This window comes from Suricata suricatta, chromosome 6 (genome assembly GCF_006229205.1).
Source record: "Suricata suricatta isolate VVHF042 chromosome 6, meerkat_22Aug2017_6uvM2_HiC, whole genome shotgun sequence".
In the NCBI taxonomy this organism is placed as follows: Eukaryota; Metazoa; Chordata; class Mammalia; order Carnivora; family Herpestidae; genus Suricata; species Suricata suricatta.
The window spans coordinates 127,814,741-127,831,814 of record NC_043705.1 but is presented as its reverse complement, the minus strand read 5'-3'; the positions used below and the strand labels follow the sequence as shown (position 1 = coordinate 127,831,814).

Sequence of the window (17,074 nt, the reverse complement as noted above, 5' to 3'; positions counted from 1 at the left end):
CTAGGAGCAATTCCTATGTTTTGTTTCGTAAGTTTGGTTAATTTTGCATTTTGCATTTAGGTCTGTGATCAATTTTGAGTTAATTTTTGTGAGATTTGTAAATTTCTTGTCATTATTAACTTTTTTGCATGTGCACATCTAGTTTTTTTTTTTTTAGCACAGTTAATAAACTGTTTTCATTGAATTGTCTGTGCCTTGGGCAAAAACTTGTAGACTGTATTTGTATTAATTTATTTGTAGGCTCTCGAGAAAATCATTATTTTCCATGCATGTAGCTTGTTTTGTTATTTGTTTTTGTTTTTGTTTTGTTGTTTTGTTTTTGGCCAATACCACTTTGTCTTCATTCTTGTTGCTTTGCAGTAAATCTTGATATTAGATAGTGTCAGTTTTCCAAATTTGTTGTTTTCATTGTTATGTTCGGTGACTATTCAGTGTCTTTTGCCTTTCCATACAAACTTTAGAATAAGTTTCTATCATGAACCTCAAAACATTTTGAGACTCATTACCAGGTTCTAAATTACTTCAAAATTGTAAGTATTTGGGACAGCAGCACCTCACTCTTAACAAATTAACAAAACACCACAATCTAGTGATGTTAAACAGAAATTTATTTATTTATCTAGAAGTCCAAAATAAAGTTTCTGGGAGGTCCATTCTCTCTCTGAAAATTGTTATTCTTCTGTGCCTTTTTCTAGCTTCTTATGTTCCTAGAAACCCCTGGCATTGTTTGCCTTGCAGACGCATCTGTCCAATGTCTGCCTCCACTGTCACGTGACATTATCTCTGCGTGTGCCTGTGGTCAAAGTTTCCTCCTCTTGTAAAGTGCCAGACATTGGATTAGGACCTACACCCCACAATCCAGTATGACCTCACACTGACATAGTTCCACCCATAAAGACCCTATTTACAAAGGAGGTCGTATTCAAGTACCAGAGTTAGAAATTCAACATATCTTTTTAGGGATATAATTCAACCTATAGCATTATGTAATAGGAACTGAGGCACATAAGTCTTTCATGTGAAATTTTATGTCAATATAGTTAACATTGGGCTGTTTAAGATTGACTGTAGCACTAAATGAGTGGAAGAGGCTTCATGATTCTCAGGTGTTAGTGTTTTTGTCTTCTCAGGTGTCTCGTTTTCCGTAAGCCCACTTCCCCCCTCTATTTAAAGATTTTTTTTTAATTTTTATTTAAATCCAGTTAGTTAACACACAGTTAACATTAGTTTCAGGTGTACTATATGTGTGTGTGTGTGTGTGTGTGTGTGTGTGTGTGTGTGTGTGTGTGTGAGAGAGAGAGAGAGAGAGAGAGAGAGAGAGAGAGAGAGAGAGAGAGAGAGAGACTTCCCCTTAAATAGAGGTTGAGCTTTGTGGCTCTTTTGGCTGTAATTCTCTGTTCATATATATACTTGAGCCTTGGTGATGCAGTAGTAAGGAAATGGGCAGAAAATGATTAGGTTTCAGCATCTTAGTGAGCCTGTGTTTCTGGACTGCAACCTTTACAAGTGTTTCTTCATTCTCTCCCTTCCCACAGGTTAGATAGGAAAGCTAGAAGGAGCTGGAGTCAAGGGAATGCCCTTCCAGCAGGTGAAAGAAATCTTTTTGACTGTAGGCTTTTGCTAAGGAGAGCACTCCCAGCATACTTCAGGACGGTTACTTTCCTCTCTTCCTGCCAGAGGTATGAGGTGAGGTTTCTATTTAAATATATCTTTATTTTTGAGGAACTAGTGGGATTCTTAAAGGTAACCCCCCAAAAATAATGGGGTTCTCCTAAGACCGAATACTCCAGGAGATTCACATTCTCACTGTTTCACACCCAATCTCCAGCAATTTGTCAACTTCGGCTCCAGGTAAGCTTTCTCTGTGATTTCTGAATTTGCCAGTCTCTCCAGATTTCAAGTGTCAGTTTGGTCTGTGGTCTCTTTTCTCTGATGGATCCAAGAAAACTTATTGATTCTTAGTTTGGGAATCTTTCTTGTGATAAGGATGGAGTTGAAGACTTCCAAGCTTTTTCATGTCGGTGTTGAAACTAGAATCCTGTTGCTTTCAATGTTTGAAAGATAGTTTCATTATTTTTAAGATTCTTGTTTGGTACTTTACACACCATGACCCTGTGTTTGCACTGCCTTCTGACTTCATTGTTTCCACTGAGCAGTCAGATATTCAGGTTTGTTTTGTATGAGTAGCTTTACTCTGGCTCCTTTCAAAATTTATAATCTTTGGTTCTTATCCTTTTTACTATTAATGTATCTGGGTGATATGTTGACTTCAGATTTTTCTGCTTCTATCACTGTTACAATGATTGAGTTTTAAATATTCTACATATTTCTTGTATGAAAATAACTTGGCTTTTATTTATTTTTTTATACATTGCTGGATTTGATTTTCACATAAGTTTTACATGTGTGCATCTGTGTTCAGGAAATAACATTTTCTTCTTGTATTGTCCTCATTGGGGCTTTGTACTGACGTTGGTTACTCTGGCCTTGTAAAAAGATCAGGAAATGTTTTCTCTATTCCTATTACGAATTAATGTAAATTTGTTATTCATTAAATGTTTCATACGTTTTGCCAGTGAAGCTATAAATTTTTGAAGGTTGTTTTGGAGGGGGATGATCTTTAACAGTAGATTAATTAGTGTGAATCAGACTAAATCTGTAATCTTCAGTCTTATTTAGTTATGCTATTGAGGAATTTGTTTTTTATTTGAATCCAGTTTTTATATGTATTAGGGTAAAGCTCTCCTTTAATAATAAGTTATTTTTAATGCATCTCTGTGCTCTAGAATATAACATTTTATCCTGCTATATAAAGGTATGATTTGTATTTTCTCACTTATTTCGTTATTAATCTTGCCAGGGATATTGTCATTGAGAAAATATTTTCTTTTTTTATTTTCTCCATTGTAATGATAACAGTCCATTAATTTTGCATTACCTTTTATTATTTTGTTCCTAATACATTTTTAAATTTGATTTGGTTTTCCCCCAAACTCCTGATATGAAGGATAAATCCTGTAACTTCTGATATCACTTTTCTTATATAGAGATTTAACTATAAACTTCTCTCTGAGCTTTTAGGCCCTGGTACATGTTTTGAAATCTACTCTATTTTCACTGTCTCTTTTTTTTTCTTACATATCTTGTGGATTTCCTTGGTTCATGTATTATTTAGTATTCTATGTTTCAGTTGCAAGTGGTGTGGAGAGTGTAGTTTCAGACTTTGCTCTTTCTAAAATAATGGCTAGGACTCCACAGGTCACAGAACCAGTGTGTGTTTTGGCTGCTGCTATTTCTATCTCAATTATGCAGTTCAGTGTGGGAAATAACCACCAGCTGTATGTATAAAATCACTGTGTGCTGCACTTGAGCTGTATTTTCATTATTTCTCCTAGCCCAATTCCAGCTAGAGTCCATTCAGACGCCACTGCTCCCACATACATCCATGCTCCATGTTGTCCCTCATGAGAAAATATCAATTCTTGTGATATGCCTGTAGTCCAAGGTTTTATCAGTGCATCAATTGAGTCCTTATCGCCACTTTAAGAGAGATAGAGGTCATATTCTAAAATCCCATTCTAAAGGTTTTTCTAGGGCCATCCTTGGTACCAGTTGCATTAGTTTTTCTTTCTTCAAGAACACAGAGCTTGACATAAGACTTGAGTGCATATATTTCAATGTGAAAAATTATCCGATGAAGAAGACAAGTAAACTAGGGAAGACTAAGATAGAGAATAGAGAATAAAATAAAGAGCTATTATTGTCCTCATTTCTTTAGTTAACTGAGCATTATTCTGTGGAGATCATTTGAGTTATATGAGAACACCTAAAAATTGTTAACATGACAGATAGAGGGAAGCATTTCTCTATTGGTTCATTTTTCTCATTGGCCAAGGGTCCTAGTATGGAGTACAATTTTCTTGTAATGTCAGGTTTTTAAATGTCCAAGAACCCTGTGTGTTGCTACAGGATTCAGACTCCACAGTGTTTTGGAATGTGTGGGATAGAAATCTAGAATCACATGGTGGCATTGAAGCAAGGTCCTGACAATGTTTATCTGCAAGGTTAGTTACCATAACATAGTTAAGATCAAATGTGTGCTAAGTGAATTTCAGGTGATACACAAGACAGCTCTGATAGAATAGTGTATTCTAACTCTTAAAGTTGTAAATCTCAAAAGAATGTTTCAAAAATAGAAAAAAAAGAGGTAAGTATGCCAAGTAAATTCTCTCCTCTAGTTTTTGTGTTTAATATTTTTTACATTTTCTAGAAAGAAGTACTAAAATGTAATGGTTGTGATAATATGTAATTTTGTGTCAGCATAAATAAGCTATAGTTTCCAGTTCTTAAATCAAACAGACATATATGTTTGGTATTATAATGCATAAATCAAACACAAATATATGTTTGACATTATAATACATTAAGGTAGTTTGTAGATGTGACTAAACAGTATTTAACTGACCTTAAAGGAAACTTATCTTTGATAATGCGGACCTGATTTGATCAGTTGAAAGGCTTTATTAGCAGAGTTGAGACTTCTCTGAAGAGGAATAAATTCTTCGTTTTGATAGCAGCTTTAGTTCAAATCTTAAAATTCTAGCTGGCCTCTCCATACGCCTTGCCCTAGGAATTTCAGACGTATAGCTAGACCACACAGTTGTGTTAACCGGGTATTTATACTATATCCCTTAATGTATATCTTCTGCTAGTTCTCTTTCTCTGACTGAACATTTTCTGATACTGATTTTGTTACCAAAAGTGGTTCTAGAGAAAATAATTTTAAGAATGTGATTTTCAGATTCATTCTGTGTCTTCTAAAATTTGTTCTCTAGTCAGATTAGATATAAAGCTACTAAAGACTGCATTTTCAAGAGTAAAGAGAGCACTGGTATTTCATGATTTGATATGGCAATATCCATGGGAAAAATACTTTCATCATACATTCTTTTTTTTAAGTGTTTACCTATTTATTTATTTTGAGAGTGTGTGCTCCTGTGCACATGAATGAGGGGGAGGGGCAGAGAGAGAAAGGAAGAAAGATAATCCCAAGCAGTCTTTTCTGTAGGTCATAAGTTACAGTGAGAATTGCTTACCTTGAACTAGAATCCCTAAATTCACTGGAGGTAATTGGATCCTGGAGCAAAAGGGCAAACTGGTGGCATTTAATCACCAAATATAAGGGAGATGTGGTTACCAGAATGGACAACTGAGTCAATGCCATTGCCTAGTTAATCATCACATCCCTAAAAGAGAAATAGAACAGTCTATTAAATATTTATTTGATCTATGTAAGCAAAAGAGTTCAGGATTGAATGAGCAGAATTCTTATTTTAATTGCCTAAACATGGTTCTTACTTCAGTTCTCAAACTAGAGGCAATTTGCAAGATATAGAACCCTTTGAAGGAGAAGAGTCTGGGTACCCTTGAAAAAGAACCCTGCTAAACTGTCAATTAGTACTGCTAATGTATCTCTGACTTTTCCCCAGGCACTATACAAAGTTAGTGTTACTAGACATTGGCTTTGAACTGTCAAATTCCTGGAAACCAAAACATCGGTTGGAGCCCATGAGTCCCAGTAGGGATTTTAGGAAGTTAGGTGATCAATGAAATTTTAACTCAAGTCTGTCTCACAGTGGACCTAGTGGAACTCTGAACCCATTCTGTCTTTATTTTTCCAGTTCTAAAATGTATAATTGGAGGAAAAAACATATTCAACAACTATCACAATATCCACATTGATACCCTGACCTGTGGAGTGAGGACTTTTATATTACAAAAGACCAAATAGAAGCCACTACAACACCTCAACTGACAGAAATATTAAACCAAAGGCAAGGTCACATTCCTGGAGTTATTGCAGAGGTTAGAGCCACCACTGAGGACTTAGAAGATTCAGGGGTTGGGACTCCCTCCATATGCCATTCAATTGTCTGTTTGGCTTGTGAATAAAGTAGATGTGAGCAATGATCATAGTCCTAAAATTAATTGGTTGGAGACTCCAATTGCAAGTGCTATTCCGGATGAAGTTTTATTGCTTTGTCACATCAGCAGATACCTTGGTACATGGCGTGTATGTATAATCAGTGAAATGTTTTTGTCAGTGTTACCATTGTTCATTTCTTTCACTTAGCACAGCCAGTAATCACCTTTCACTGAACTACATGAGGGGTGCATCAACTTCCTGGCTCCATTTCGTTATTTAGTCTTCAGAGAACTTAATCACCTTTCCCTTCCATAGGATATCATGTTGATTCATTACATTGATGGATTTACGCTGTTTATACCTCATGTGCAAGAGTAACAACTTTACTAGACATATTAGTAGGGCATTTGCATGTCACAGGTTAGGTAACCTAAAAACAGAAGAGCCTTATGCCTTAGGGGAATTTCTAATGCTCCAGTAGTGGATATATTTTCTAAGGTAAATGATAAATTGTCACATCTGTCTGCTTCTAGAAAAAGGAAAAAAAAGTTCAATGTGTAGTGGGCTTATTCGAGTTTTAGAAGCAACATATTTCTCATTTTGGTGTTAGTTTGGTCTAAGGAGCCCCAAAACTTCTTTTACATAGGATTCAAAACAAGAGAAGGCTCCACAACAGGTCTAGATTGTTGTATAAGATACTTCCCCAGTTGAGCCTCATGATCCACCAGATCCAATGATATTTGAACTACCAATGGGAGATAGTCATACTATTTGGAACCCTTGGAAGGCCCCTGTAGGTGAATCCCTGTGCTGATTCTTAGGAGCACACTCTCCTAACCTATATGGATAACTACTCTCCTTTTGAGAAACAGCTTGGGCTTGCTGCTGGAACTTAGTAAGGGCTGAAGGCTTAACCATTGGCCAGTACTCACCCAACAGCCTTAGCTGCTCATTATTAACTGGGTGTCATTTGACCCATCAAATCATAATGTTGAGTGTTCCCAGCAACACTCCATTATCAAATAAAAGTGATATGAGATCAGTCTCTTGCTTTCAGGATCAGCTTAAGAATAAGGTAGGGACACAAATTTTTATGGCCCTCACTCCTACATTACTTTCTTTCTCCTGATCTTGATCTGTGAACTCATGGGGATTCCATTACAACTAGTTGATTGAGAAAGGGAGAGCTTTAGCCTGACTTATAAATGCTTCTGCAAAGCATACAGGCACCACCCAAAAGTAGACAATGGGAGCCCCATGACTCCTTTCTAGGATAGCTCTGAAGGACAGAGATAAAATCCTCACAATAAGCAAAACTTCAAATGGTAAACCTGGCTGTTCATTTAGCCCGGAAGGATACGTGGTGGGAAGTAGTGGTCTATATAGGTTATGACCAGTGGTTTGACTGGACGGGCAGGGACTGGGAAGGGACATTAAGGGGAGACTGGTATCGAGTAGAACAGGGGGAGTGTATATTTGGATAGTTCTTTCTGAATAGGAATCAATGTGAAGATAAGTGTGTGCCATGTGAATTGTCACCAAAGTATGACCTTAGCAAGAGAGACTTTTAATAATCTAGGGTGTTGGATGAATCATTCAGAACAAGTCCAACCTTGATCTAGACAGTGCTGAATGACTAATCTGCCAGCAACAAAGAACATTAAGTCTCCAAAAAGAACTTCATTCCCAATATGACCTTCTTTCCCAGCTGGTGAGCTGGCTCTTTAGTTACATTGGACTGTTTTTGTCATAGGAGGGGTATCCCTGTATAGTTCCTGGAACAGTTACTCTGGATATGTATTTTCCTTCCCTGAATGCAAAAACACACATTTGTAGATTTATACAGTGCCTAATCTGCCTTCATGATATCTCACACAGCATTTCTCTTGATCAAATAAGTTCTTTTGCAACCAATGACATATGAAAGTGAGCTCATGCTCATGGAATTCACCTGTCTTATCAGATTTCCCATGATCCTGAAGCACTTGTCTAGAAAAGTTAAATGACCCTTTGAAGACAGTCACAGCAGCAACCGGGTGGCAGTGCCTTGTAGTAATCAATATCAAAAGTAAAACCCTTTTTCAGTTTTATCTATTTAGTTCTCTCCTAATCCTCTACAAAGATTGTAAAAGTTATACCACACTAACGTTATAAGTAGAATATGATAGATTATGGAGTTGAGGTTTAGAGAGCTTGTTTTACTTTATTAAGACCTCAAGGCAAATAAATGGTAGAAACATAATTTACATATTTTTTCCTGACATGCTGGAACATATTCTTATATATTACTGGACGTTTTTTCAGTATAAACATAAAAAATAGTTTACAAACTGATTTCTCAACTATTAAACTAAAAAAGTGTAACTGTTGACTGGGAATAAGTAAGAGAAGGAAGGAAAGAGAAAGAAAGAAACAATGGGTCCTGTTCCCTCTAGCTTCCTCATGTCAATGGTGTTGGGAAAACTGAATATCCACCTGAAAAAGAATGGAGTTTGAACCTTTTACCACAGGTGTGCATGCGCACGCGCGCGCGCGCACACACACACACACACACACACACACACACACACACACACATTTTCAAAGACCTAAGTATAAGATCTAAACTCTTAGAAGAAAACACATGGGAAAATTCTGATGCCATTGGACTTGGCAGTGATTTCTTGAATATGACACTAAAAGCACAGGTAAGAAAAGATAAGTAAATATGTTGGACTGTATTGGGGCACCTGGGTGGCTCAGTCAGTTGAGCGCCGGCTTTGGCGCAGGTCATGATCTCCCAGTTTGTGGGTTCAAGCCCTGCATCAGGCTCTGTGCTGACAGCTAGCTCAGAGCCTGGAGCCTGTCTTCAGATTCTATGTCTTCTCTCTCTCTCTGACCCTCCCCTGCTCACACTGTCTCTCTCTCTCTCTCTCTCTCAAAAATAAATGAAACATTAATTTTTTTTAAAAAAGCATATTGGACTATATGAAATTTAAACTTTTGTTCCCTAAAGATACTATTAATAGAGTAAAAGGGGAACCCACCAAATAAGAGAAGTTTGCGAGTCTTATATCTAATAAGGGGTTAATATCTAGAACATGTAAAAATTACCCCTACAACTTAGCAACAGCAAAAAGAAAAACCTAATTAAAAAATGTGCAAAAGACTTGAATAGACATTTCTCTAAGGTGATATGCAAATGGACAGTAGCATATGAAAAGATAGTTACCATTAATTATTATAAATGTAAATCTCTCCGAATCATAATGATCTGCCACTTCCCACTCATTAGGGAAATTGAGGGGTAGGAGAGAGAGAGAGTGGGGGGAAGAATGAATAGTAAAATGATATTTTCAGTCTACATAGTTCATCCTTTTCCAGAACATCATTTAGTTGGAATTAAGCAGTATGCAGCCTTTTTAAATTGGGTTATTTTACTTAATAATATGTATTTAAGATTCCTTCTTGTCTTTTCATGACTTGACCGTTCATTTCTGTTTACTAATGAATAACATTTCATTGTCTGGATGTAAGACCATTTCTCCATTAACCTACTAAAGGACATCTTAGTGTCTTCCAAATTTTGACAATTATGAATAAAAATGCTATAAACCTCGGTGTTTAGGTTTTTGTGCAGACCTTAGTTTTCAGTACATCTGGGCAAATACCAAGGATGACAGTTGCTGGATTGGTATACTAAGACTGTGTCTAGTTTTGTAAGAAACTGTTTTATAAAGTGATTATACCATTTTACATTCCCATTAACATATGAGGGTTCAAGTTGCTATACATGAACCATAACTAAAATGCAGTTATCTCATTATTTTGTAGCATTGCCTTGAAGAACTGAGGTTATAGATAGAAGCATTAAATTTGTGGCCAAACTTATCTCATACTCCTTTCTTTGCATATTCTGGGGGCAGTGAAAGGAAGTATCTTGCGGCTTCATCTTCTGTATTAATCCATGAAATATTCTTTCATTGAGAAATGCAAAAATAGGAAGAATGTTAGGATATTATTCACTTTAAATGAATAGAAACATAAATAAATGTAAATAAAGCACTGAGCATTAAAAGATCAGAGTATTAGATGATATATTTGTCTCTCTTCTTTTTTATTATTATTTTTTAATGTTTTATTTATTTTTGATACAGAGAGAGACAGAGCATGAGAGGGGGTGGGGCAGAGAGAGAAGGAGACACAGAACCGGAAGCAGGCTCCAGGCTCTGAGCTAGCTGTCAGCACAGAGCCTGAAGCGAGGCTCAAACCCACAAACATGAGATCTGACCTGAGCCGAAGCCGGACGCTTAACCGACTGAGCCACCCAGGCGCTCCTGTCTCTCTCTTCTTAACTTAAAAGTGGTGACATTGTTAGTGCCTCTGCAAAGGGCTGTTGTAAGAAATACCTGACCAATGGCCCAATGACCATTTTTATGTGGTATGAATGTCACAATAATTATGTTCTGTTTTTAAATATAAATTTAAATTAATTTTTAAGGTATAATTAGTTCTGTTTAGAGATAAATAATCTGAGGCTTCAAAAGTCAATGTTTTCCCAAGGTTTCATTACTAGAAAATAACAGAAATTTATTTTTCCCTGGAGTAATAAGAGGTAGTACTTCATTTTGTGAATTTTCAGAAGTGTTAAAATTTAGAAAGGAAATTGTTCTGATAGTAAGGGTGGGTGTGTGACATAAACTCAAACACATGGTCTAGCCACTCATAGAGCTTTATGATACTCTAATATAAAGCTATATTGTTAGATAATTGTAACATACTTGTCTACCCCCCCCCACTAAATTTTGAGCACCTACAGGTTTCAAACAAAGTACACTTCAGTTACTCTTTAAATCTTAGAGTCCTTAGCGTGGAGCTCAATTTATAGTGTTCAATATATATGGGTCCTATTGATTGATTGACAAAGTCCATGAAGGGGCTTATAAATTCCAATTATATAGAATAGTAACAAAAGGTGATATGTAAACTGAATATTATGCATCTAACTTGTTCTGTTGGAGAAAATGTCTGCTTCAGTATATATATTGTCATGATGAACTATATATATAAATCAACATAGGGTTTATATGTATGTGTATATCATATACCACACAGGTATCAGGTGTATGTGTGTATATATATATATATATATATATATATATATATATATAACACATACATACGCACATTATATATGTACTAAATACTTCAATGTAAAATGTAGAGTGAATCTTGTTTTATGGAGACAAGAAAGAAATGTTTGTAGCAATTGAGTGTTACAGAGCGTATAGCTCATGATCCTGCTGGGTCCATAGTTCTAAAAGGATGTCTTTCCTGCTGAGAGCAGGGCTTGATGCATGCATGACTGAGCTTTTTGAAAAAGTGTAGCACGCTGTATCAGTGAGTTACAGAGGTGCTGAGAGGCCTTGGTCTTCATTGATTCAAGTGGCATACATGAGAAAATAGCTTCGATTAATTATTTTATCATTGCTTATCCAGTCCCAGATTATTTTATGAGTTCATAATCACTAAAACCAAATAAATATTTCTATTATTTTGGCAAAAAGTGAAAACATTTTATACATTATAGCTGATAGTTTTAGTGATTGTTCTTAAAAGAAAAAAGCTGAGAATACTTTTTCTTGTATTTTTAGACTTTTGCAGGTTTTGAGAATCAAAGCAATTCTCATGCCTTATATTTTTTTTCTTGCAGAAATTTTAATGTTGAGATAAAGTAAGATAAATCCACTGCTTAGATTTTTTTTTCCTGGAGGGCTAAAAATATGAAGATAATGATAGATTGATGTTTGGTTTTGGAAGTTTTTTTTTTTTTAATGATTGATATCTCTTTAAGAGAATTGGTATGAGTTTGTCAGGCATTTATTGGTTTCCTAATAGAGAAGATATTTCTTACTGACAAAATTTATGAACAGGATTTTCAGTTGATTTCTAGGAAAGGTCATTTAGAAATAAATATTGACTTATTTTTCTCTGTTAATATCAATACATTTGATATAATAAGAATTTAGTTATAGAAGGATGAATGGTATGATCATTTACCGAATGTTTTTCCCAATTGCTGTACTAAGAGTTAGTGACTCATAAGATGTATCTAAAAGATTTAGTGGGCATTTTGAGTCCACTTAATTCCTTCACAGTGAATGTCTTTAAAAGTCCAGTGCGCGCTTTTCTTAAACCGTGGTCGCCTGGCGTCTGTTTCTGCCCTACCCTGCAGTATCACCTAATCTTTTCAGTTTTCTCCCCTTTAACTTTGCTTCAGTATTTGATGCTCAGTGGTTACTCCACTTAACCCTACATCATCTTCTATATTAATACATTTTTTAATTTTTCTAAATCTCACTGCCACTGTATGTGTCTCCTTTAGTTATATCTGTATTTTGCATTTACTAGTACGTGAGACATTTCTCTCGGATCAGATTGCATGTATTTCTTGAAATGAAGCTTCATTTTAAATTTGACTCCGCATTTCTAGCTCACGCCGCCTTGGATGCCACACGACTATCTCAAATGCAATGTATATGAAGTTAAAGTTATTTCACACCCCCATCTCTACAGCCAGAACAGGTCCTTTTCTTTGTTTTATCTCTTCTGAAAATCTGCAGACTAACCTCCTTTGCATTGTTTTTCTAGAATAAAAAAGAGACTGCTTTTGTGTGTGTTCCTTTTTTTGTAACTTCTAAATGGGATATACATTAATTTACAGTGTATGAAATAATTTTCCATATAACTTTTTCAACTGATATTCCAACCAAAAGCAACCTGTATTTTGTACCAAGATTAAATGGTTTTACTAAAAAGTCTGTATATTTATAAACAAGGATCTTATTACCTATTTATTCAAATCTTAACTTTGTGGAAAGACAAAGTCCAATTGGCTTTAGTTTGGATAAAAAAACAGTTTGGATAACCAAATAGTCTCCACCCTTAGAGAAAATTGAGTTAAGTTAAATAATTATATTTTGTTTGATTGAGCTAGCGAGATCAGGAAACTACAAAGCACAATTGAGGAGAAAGAAGAAAGGCAGAACACCTATAAGAGAAAAGAAAGGATTGAGAGAGAGAGTTCTCTGCTTTTCAGTCTTACATTTAGGTAGAATGGGTCCAGTATGTCTTCCTTCATCTGAGGGAACTGAGGTAAAGACCCCAAGAACTCCAGAAGAATGCTCTCCTTGTGAGAATTCTTTCTTGGCAGTCTTTGGAAATGTATATTTTTCTCTGAATCTCATAGTCTGAGGAAAATTGGTTAGGAACATGGGAAAATATAATTCTTTTATGAGAATTAGATTTTTGATAATCAACAGGGATATTACTGATTCAAAGGTATCCACTGATATCAAATCAAAATCAAGACCCTTGATCACTTCTGAGACCCAGAGCAGGACCAGACAGGAAAGAAGTGGTCATGGTCTAAATCAGTGAGTCCTGCTTATAGTTGTCACCATGTTATGAGTGTTTGTTTGTGGTGAATCACTTTTCAAACAAACAAACTAACAACAAAAACAAACAAAAAGACCAAAAAAAACACCCAGAAACAAAAAAAATATTAATATACTAATATGCGTGGTACACATTAAATCTTATAAGTGGTATTCCAAGGAATAACCTCTTTTGGAGCAAATTGTGCCCTAACTTCAGTTTACAAGGTAATTTGAAGGTCATTTTTATTTGAATACTACCCAATAACATTTTCTGGCATTTCTCAGTACATCAATGTTCATTATGGGCTGAAGTCCATTTAATATAGTAACAGACCTAATATTTCTTATGCTTTAAGTAATGTGTAGGTATCTGTAATTAGGAGTAACAAGTATCAAACATATAAGACATATTTCAAGAATGATTCCTGGTTCTAGGATTTTATTTAATTCCAGAGAATTCTGATTTCTTAATTCTGAATCCCAAAGATTAATATCTGTTGGTAAATGAGAAATATTCTGTGTAGGTTTTAATGTTTGGAATTCTATATGGAGACTGACTCTTATTATAGATTTATTTCTTTAGTTTAGAAATTTCAACAATATCTGGAATCAAGCACAGAGAGTTTAATAATTCCAGTCCTAATTCTAGAATTTCTATTTTTCTTTAATGGAACTATATTCTTCTACTCATTCTTCTTTCCAAGTGCTTTAGAATTTATCTCTTTTATATCTGATGAAGACTTTATCATTGCTACCACATGGTAACTTGACTCATTTTTGCAAGTCTCTACTTTCTCTGTTCAGTGCTAATTACTGTGTATCTCTTAGGCTCTCTTCCTAAATGAACATTTTTTTCTATACCCCCCGCCCCTTTAAATGATAATTAGTCTTCTGGTTTAAAAAAATGCAGAGAATCCCCATGACCTTTGAAAAATGATTATTTCCTTACTTTTGTCTTTCAAGTCTCATAAGATATTTCTTATGACACAAATAATTTGAAACAATGTAAAAAAGGGAATGCTAGGATATGGAGTTCTGGTTTAATCAGGTTGATACTATTCAAGAGATTACCACAATCAAACATTATCAACTTGGTATCTATGCATACAGTTTTGGTCAGATTTAAAATGTACTGCAAATAAATATATTCATAAAGTCATTCTTCTCCCTAACAAAATGTCCATTCGTAGAGCAGAGAACAGAGTAACATTCTTTCCAAATAAGATGAAAAGCACTTTTTTAAAACTCATCTTCAGTGAGTTTCCCTCCCCCCACTTCTAGTTGAGTAGAATTCCTCCTTTAATATATTACAACTTAATATTGAGATACATGTTTAATTACTCTTATAAATAATTAGTATGTTATAGGAAAGGAGAGAAGTAGAATTGATATATAGACAAATTATTTTCTCCAAAACAAGTAGGAAATACTCATACGTATTACATTATTCAACTCTAAATTGGGTCATGGTTGTAGCTAGTTGTACACTTCTATTGAGTGAGCTCATATTAATAAACTCAATGTGATCCAGTGTGGGGAATAAGTTCAAGAATTCTCTGAGCTTACATCAATGGGTTAATAAGACTTAGGGCAAAAAGCTGCCATAGGGTGAAAAACCCCAGGATAGAACCAAGCATAGAGTGGAAAGCTGCTTCCACAGGATGAAGTTGTCCGAGAACAAGCAGAGGAACAGGTAGAGATGGAAAGCCACTGAAGCAGGGTGAAAGCTCCCAGAGCTAATTAGTGAGACAAATGCCTTGTTAACACTGAGGTAGCATGCTCTATCTGTCTTAACCCTTAGACAAGTTAAGATAAACAGACATGGTGCCTGGTGCCTGCAGTAAATTGCCCTGCAGTAAATGGCACCGAGACTGATTTTTATTGACCCTTACCCCTGATACTGCGTATCTTCAAAACCCCCTTTCTCCCACACATGTAAGTTAATAATCACTGTTACATCCTTTCTTTCTGCACGTCCATCACACTTGTAAGTCTTCTGATCCTAATAAATACAGAGCAAGACTCTTACTCAGGGCTTTTGTCTACCCCCAAGACATTAGTCTCTCTTGTATTCAATTCTGCATCTGCTCACTTGCTGGACAGGAGAGAACTCCAGGCTAAAAATCATGACAGTCCAGCTTATTTTCTTCCCTATTTCATGATCCCCAATCTTAAAATACATCCCCACACATGTTCCCTAGATTTCTTTTGTTATTGTTTGGCAAAATCATTCAATTACAGCTTTGGATACACCATGTCTCCTAATGAGGTTATACTTTGTCATTCATTCTCATGGTTCTTCTAAACTCAAGTCTAATCATAGATATGGGATCAATGTGAACTGAAGGAGTATAATAAGCCAGATCACTACCCTAGGATGTTCACGTCCTAATCCCCAGAATCTGTGAATGTGTTACCTAATACAGCATAGGGGACTTTACAAATATGATTAAGTTAAGGGCATTAAGATAGAATTTATCCTGGATTATATAGGTGGGCCTAAGAGGAAAATAGGCTAAAATCAGGTAAGGAGATGTGATGATGAAAACAGAGTCTGAGACTGAAAGATATCAGACTGCTGTTTCTGAAAATGGAGAAAAGGACCCTGAGCCAACGAATATGAGCAACCTCTGGAAGATGGAAAAGATGAACAGATTCTCTCTTAAAGCTTTCAGAAGGAAATGTAACTCTGTTGTCATTTGTGTACAGAAACAATAGAGTAATATAAAGAAATACATCTTAGGATCATCAGTATTTTGAAAAGCAGTTATTTCAGAGGAATTTATCTTTTTTTTTCAGGCAAGGGAAGATTAATCTCATTGAGGGTATAATGAGATGCTTCCACAAGTGAAGGAGGATCAGAACAACGTAGAATTTAAGTTTGTTGATATTATTGAAATTTATCTATAGATGCATTGTGATTTCCAAAGTTCTATTCCTACAAAAAGTGACACCTCAAAAGTTCTGGAATTTCTTTTGTGTTATAACTCAGTAACAAGTAGGGTTTTATTTGGCCCTTTGTTTTCAAAATTCTTAACCTTGCTGCTATAAATGTCTTTGAGAGCATTTATAGAAGCAAGACCTCAGCTTAGTAGTTAAAGTCATGCCCTCATCTCTTTACTCTGAGTTCTCTGGTATATTTGGAAGCAATTGTCAAATTCTATTATATCCTTTATTTCCACTATATTATTTATGTCAGCAAATGATTTGTCCCTAATACTCTTCATAGACATGCCTATAGGTGTCTACAAGTGACAAATCATTGTTTTGGCACTTCCAGTGTTTTTTTTTTTTTATATTTCATGAACTACTAGCACTGTCTTTACCACTGGAAATACTATCATTAATGCCTTGAAATATAGTCCTATAAGATAAATCATTACAGATGAAGTGTACCAAATAATCCATTCCTAAAATTTTATTCCACTGGAAACACTCTCTGTACAAAATTGTGTGTATCAAAAACTTAGTGAAGAGCTCACTACAGAGTATGGATAAAAGCATCTATTATAGACACCAGAGGGGATAGTTAAGGGCTAATATCGAAAATGTACAAGGAACTCACCAAACTTCACAATCACAAAACAAATAATCCAGTGAAGAAATGGGCAGAAGATATGAACAGACACTTCTCCAAAGAAGACATCCAAATGGCCTACAGACACATAAAACGATGCTCAACATCACTCATCATCAGGGAAACACAAATCAAAACCACACTGAGATACCA

At 35.4% G+C, this 17,074-nt stretch overlaps 1 pseudogene; it reads left to right on the top strand.

The window, feature by feature from the left end:
* The window catches only part of LOC115293551, a 54,089-nt pseudogene that overhangs the window by 1,679 nt on the left and 35,336 nt on the right, over positions 1 to 17,074 (top strand).